Consider the following 6,675-nt stretch of genomic DNA (forward strand, 5'->3'; position numbering starts at 1 on the left):
CCCTTCCAGTTACCTTGCTTATTTCCTTCGTGTCAGCACGTGAAATATTTATTGATTTGTTTTCTCCTTACCCTGTTGTTTAGGAGCACGTGGAGAATCTCTAGGATGATTCTCCCCAATTCTCCCCTTACCCCACTGGATGTTTTTCCTATCTAAGGTGTGGGATTTTGAAAGTTCTCGATCGTGTGACCCACGTTACTTTTAATTGTTCCCGTGTTCTTTACTCTCGTGTTTTGAAATCTAGTGTTGACGGCACTCTCTTCCTTTTCAACCTAACGTCCATTTTTCTTCGCATGAAATCTCTCATCATTACCTTCCCTTTTCTCCCTGGTGTCTCTTCCTTTTCCTCCCCATTTTCATTAGACTCACTTTCTCCAGATTCCTTTCTAGCGACCTTTCTCTATCTCTAATCTTTTCCCTTTCAAGACTCGTTGCCATGGCTCAACGTGGTTCTTCTCACACTCCCAATCGAGCTCTTTCCCAAAACCCACATAGGGTTTCTTCCTCCTCCCTACCACAATCCTCCGTTGGAAAAATTGTTCCTTTCTCCAAAGGCTTCAACTGGCGTTCCTCCCTCACTTCTAGGGATTTAACAAGATTGAGGGTTTCATATCGCGTTCTGGATTCCATGGTCCTTGACCTCCCCTCTGAGGGAGCTATTGACGAGGAGGGTTTTGTAGGGATAGTCACCTCGCTCGTTTGTGCCTTGACGCATGGTTTATGCCTCCCCTTCTATCTCCCTGTGCGCGATGTTCTCAAACTGTTGGGATTAGCTCCTGCTCAATTTCATTCACATGCTTGATGGGTGCTTCTATGTTCTTTTATAGTGTTCCGTATGGTTCTTGAACCTCTTCAGGAGGAGTAACCCGACTTAACTACTCATGAATTATTGTCTTTCTATTCTGTTAAAGGCTTGCCAGGTAACATCTACAGTTTTTGCTTTCGTTCTTAGCGTTTAGCGCTATTTGAGAGTCGCCATTTGAATGCCAAACAATGGAAATTTTTTTTTTCCTTATTGTTGGTAAAGGCTGAGAATTCCTAGCCTCTGAGGACGAGAGACGACTTCACTATTCGGGCCAATTGGGGAAGGGTTCCCGATGATAAGAAAATCATTATCGATTTAACCAACCGAGAACAATCTTGTGTCGATATAGTCCTTAATTGGGCCCAATTTAACCAGGTATTTCCTTGTCGTGCCTAATCGTTCTCAAGTCAAGGGTCGCAAATTGAAGGTTGTGGCGCCTTCCTCTAAGAAACGACCTGCCTTCCCACCTTCTAAAACCCCTAAGAAACGTTCTTGCCCAATTGAGGGTGAAGCGCCCGTTGCTTCTCCTCCTCAAGATGTTGTTGAGCCAGGTCCTACTATGGATTCTGGTGTTGATTTGGCTGCTAGGCGTGTCTCGGCCATTGTTTCCCCCACTTGCATGTCGCCGCCTGCGTCTCCAGGACTTAGAAATCTTGGTGGGCTCATGGGTCAAGCACTTGTTGATCTAGCTATGGCATTCGATTTCGATCTTCCTTCCAAGGAACTAGATTCGGTTGGCAAACCCTCTTTTGAGTTTCCCACCATCCCTCCTTTGAACTCACCACCAAGCGACAGTGGCGGCGGTGGTGTCAGGGTGGACATCTTTGATGCTTTCTCTTTGGGTGTCACTGGGGCTATGAAGGGGGCCTAAACTGTGCCATGTCGTACGAGAGGGTGGGGTGCGTAAGTGGTTTGTCTTTTCTCTTCCCTCTAACACTAAATTAGTACATTCTCATATATGTCCTAATTTCCTTAGCAGCCACAAATATTCTCTCTTTTAAAAATAATAGATCAGTCTGTATCGAAGAAAAAATGATGAATATTAAGCAAATAAGTCAAAATCAAACAAAAACAAGTCCCCAAACTGATCAAGCAATGCATTGGGCTAGAAAATGGAGGACGAAACACACACTTCCAAATAGATCGAGAGGGTAAAACAGCATCCAAAATCCAAGGGAGAACAAAAAAAGAGGTAAAGCATCAAGGTATCAAGAGCCATACCTTGCAAGAACAAGAGAGCGAGAGAGGGATGGACCGAGAGAGGAAGAGAGAGACTTACCACTGAGGCAAACTCGGTGTCAGATAGTGAGGAGGATGACGACGACGGGTGTGTGTGTGTGTGTGTGTGTGAGAGAGAGAGAGAGAGAGAGATGCAGAGGAGGAAACAAGACTTACTAGAGGAGAGTGGAGTTACAACAGGATGAGGCAATGTAGGTTTTTTTGGGGTGTCACAAAGGATGAGAGAGATGGAAGAGAGAGAAAGAGATGAGTGAGAGAGAAGTCGGGGGCTGGACGTAGGAGACGAGGAAGAGAAAAGAAGAAAATAAGGGTTAGGGTTAATCCAAAACAACTTTGTTTTGATTTTTTTTTTAACAATGCAGTAGTTTGCAATGATTTTATTATCGTTGAAAATGTAATAATTTTTTGTAACTGTATAGAATTAATTGAAAATACTCATTATTAGCAACAAAATCATCATCTTCATTAGAAAATCCATAAAAAAATTATTAATACCAACGAGAATATGCCGTTGAAAATACCTATTATTAGCCACGTCAAAATTTCATTACAAATTGTGATTATTAACAACAAAATATTATCATTGCAAAAGTATATGTATTAGTATCTGATTACTTGCAACAAAAAATTAAATCGTTCCAAGTGACTTTTTTTTATTTATCACGGTGAATAAAATTTGATGATTTGTAACAATAAGATTCGTTGGAAATACTCATATTTCATTGCAATTACCTACTTATTTGCGAGGATTTAATTTTCTTTGAAAAAACTTGTTATTAGCAACGAGCTTTGATTCGTTGGAAATGTACATTATTATTTGCAACGGCCATCTTAGAATTATCAAAATATCATTGCAAAATCTACGTATTCTTACTTGCAACCAAATTATGGTCGTTGGTAATGTGTATTCTGATTTGCAACGCCTATCTTCGTTGGAATTTGTGGTTGATACCAATGAGAATTTGTCGTTGCAAATCCAACTATTTCCAACAAGATATTTTTAGTCGTTGCAAATGATGCATTAGCAATGAAACTTATTTTCGTTGCAAAAGCTCACTTCTACTTTAGCGAAAGGAAGGTGAAAGAGGGAGAGAAAATTAAAAGATTTTTAGATTGAAATTAAAAATCTTTAAAAATATTTGAAAAAGAAAATTCGAAACCAAACATAACCCTCATAGGAGGCTCGTGACCACCCATTATTGGTCGAACTGACCACTTGATAGCATAGCACCCACTGCTTCTCGAGTTTTGGTCACGGATCGTATAATTGAGGTGGTCTTACCCTTTGTTTCTTGGCAACATTCCTTAATTCCCCTTTTCTACAACCTAAGAAATCAAGTAGCTGTTCTTTTAATTCCAGCTTTTCAAACATGCTTGGATTTGACAGAAACTACAATTATGCATGAGTACCCGTTTGGGACATGCATATCATGTGATTGATCAGAGGCAGCATAGATATTCTTTTTTAAAATTAAACCTACCCAAAATATGATTTGTGGTGGGCTATGATTTGATCTTTGTGAGTAACTTTCGAGGGACTAATTGAATCTCCTAAGATTCTTACCCGAACTCTTAGGTTGTGTTTGGATGTTGAAGTGAGTTGAGTTGAGTTGAGTTGAGATGATAAAATATTATTAGAATATTATTTTTTAATATTATTATTATTATTTTAGGATTTGAAAAAGTTGAATTGTTTATTATATTTTGTATTGAAATTTGAAAAAGTTGTAATGATGAGTTGAGATGAGTTGAGAGGAGTTAACTAACCAAACGAAGCCTTAAAGTGAACCTTATAGTATTTATAATTGCCCAAATGAATTTCTCAGGTAATACCAATCGTTTAACAAATGATTGATTTGAGATGAGTTGAGGTTGGTTCAACAAACAAACACAACTTTAAAGTTTTTAGTCCTCTCAGTCTAAAAAAAGCTGTGTTTGTTTATTGAACCAACCTCAACTCATCTCAAATCAATCATTGATAAGACTCATTATTTTTTCTACTTCTCGTAAAAAAGTTAAACTCATCTTAATCTAAAAAGTTAAACCCATTTTAATGGAACCCATAAAATATTATTATCATAATTCAACTCAACTTATCTCAACATCCAAACTCAACTTTAAGATCCAATCACTCCCGTGTATATATAGGGCACGCATTTATGATAAGATGATCAGATCAATAATCGATATCAATAAGAAGACTAATACAGGATAGGAATATTAATAATTGAAAGGTAAGTAAACAACTCCCTTCGTACTAGAAGTCGACTCATGCTAACGAAATGGATATCTTTAAGCTATAAGGCACGCAACTCCCTTAATTTGATCTTATCATCGTCATCAATTACAGCTATTTGAGGACAGATCTGAGATTGCCCCAATAATACAGAAATAGTAATGCTAAATACAATCTTAATTTAATGTGTAAGTTTCGTATACTCATTTTTTTTAAAAAACAGGATCCACCGTTTAAAAAAAAAAAAAAATCAGCTAGATTAAAGGATACTCAGTACTGCACTAAAAAACATTTACAGAAATGTCAACTTTGTTGCGCCCAATCTCGCTAGTTTGTCCGCTACTTAGGACATCGCAGCAAGCATTCCCATACCGACACTCTTCCACCACATCTAAAAGTACCCCCCTCTCCATTTTAATCCTCCCTAATTCTCCAGGTTTTATGAGTTCCCACTTTTTTTGAAAAAAATAAAATAAACAGTTCATGTAATCAGCTGCATATATATATATATATATATATATATATATATATATATGCTCTTGACTTGATCAAATTTTGATTTGGTCCGTCTAGTTAACTTTGACAGTAGAGGCCGTAGAAGGTGACCCGGCCCGCATTTCGTTTTTTGTTGATCACGGGGCCTAATTCTCTAGTAAATAATCTCGTTTGTTTCATGTGATGAGTTGAAGTTAAAGTTAAAAGTTAAAAAAAATATTATTATAATATATATTTTTAATATTATTTTTGTTTTAAGATTTGAAAAAGTTGAATTGTTTATTTTATTTTATATGAAAATTTAGAAAAATTGTAATGATTAAATGAGATGAGTTGAAAAAAGTTGTGAAAACAAACGAAGTTGTCTCATCACTGATAAAAAGTTTTGTAAGTATAGTGAGTTTAGGCAAAACAAAATATGCTTTCTAAAATATCTTTGATGGATTAAGAAAGTTTTATGTTCAGGGAAAAAAATTTAGTTTGGACAGAAAATATGTTTGAGAAGAAAACTTTCTCAAATGTAGTTTTGTTAAAGCTCTACTTTTAGTTCTTCAGTTCATTAATCATTAAAATCAGGATTAAAATAAACATGAAAGGAGATTTTTTTGGTATGTTTTTGAGGAAAATGATTTTTTTTTTTTGTTAGAAAACAGAAAGCTCTTTGCCAACCAGATTTTCCTCACAGGCATATTTGCAATTTATTTCCACATGACTCGGATACCTAAAATTCACAGATTCCAAAACATGTGAATTGTTGTTTCCTCATTTTAAGTTAGAAATGGACCATTTTACACAAATCTAATGGGTTTAGTTCTAATTATAACTGAACCCAAACCAACTCAACATTCAAACAATATTCTTGAAAATCCTCATTTGAGTAGCTCGTGTTGCAAACAAGCTTCATCAAAGGCTTCTCTCTCTCTCTCTCTCTCTCTCTCTCTCTCATGGAAGATTATTGCCAAAGATGGAATTCATGTCATGTAGTTATAATATATATATATATATATATATATATATATAGTTCTCTCTCCCTATTTTTTTCTAATCACTCTTTCTATTATAAGTTTTCTTTTAAAACTTCATAATAGATTAATCAAGAACAACGTACACAGATAAAGACATATCAAATGAGAGGATTCCAAAGTAGTGATACTCTGATGTAAATAGTTTACTGTAGCTGATATCACCAAATTGCATGCCCACACAAATAAGGTTTGGTTATACAAATGAGATGTGATGAAATTTAAATAAAATATTATTAGAATAATTTTTTAATATAATTTTTTTTTTGCAATTTGAAAAAGTTGAATTGTTTATTGTATTTTGTGTATAAGTTTAAAAAAATTATAATAATTAAATGAGATGAGATGATATGAAATGAGCTGAGATGAGATAGTTTGTGAAAACAAACTTCTGCGATACTGTATGTAGAAAACAACTAACCTATACCTACTAGCTTTAGGCGTGAAAGTCCGAACAAGCTCTTTGAAAATAGGTGGAATTTCCCGTAAAAGAAAAAGGAAAAAAAGAAGTATATCGAGAGAAACTTGCCCCGGTGATCATGACCTAGCATTGCTATTTTAATTTGAAAAATGATAATTGCAGTTGTGAGTGCGCAAACGTCGTAGAATCACTTTGAAAAAATTGAATAAATATGTGATCTACATGAAAAAATACTAATTTTTTAATAGTAGACCTCACTCTTTTTTAAAGTGACTGTATGGTGCTTGCGCACTCCACGACTACATGTAGCATTACTTTTTTAATTTTGGGTCCAACTATTTGCTAGCGCCACTGTACAGGAGTTGGCATTCACTAAGAACAGAAGGTAGGAATTAAGTTGGTGACAATGCATTAGGATAATTGCATCACAGAAACAGGCAATCAACCCTTCACGAAT

The sequence above is a fragment of the Juglans microcarpa x Juglans regia genome, chromosome 2D (assembly GCF_004785595.1).
Source record: "Juglans microcarpa x Juglans regia isolate MS1-56 chromosome 2D, Jm3101_v1.0, whole genome shotgun sequence".
NCBI lineage: Eukaryota > Viridiplantae > Streptophyta > Magnoliopsida > Fagales > Juglandaceae > Juglans > Juglans microcarpa x Juglans regia.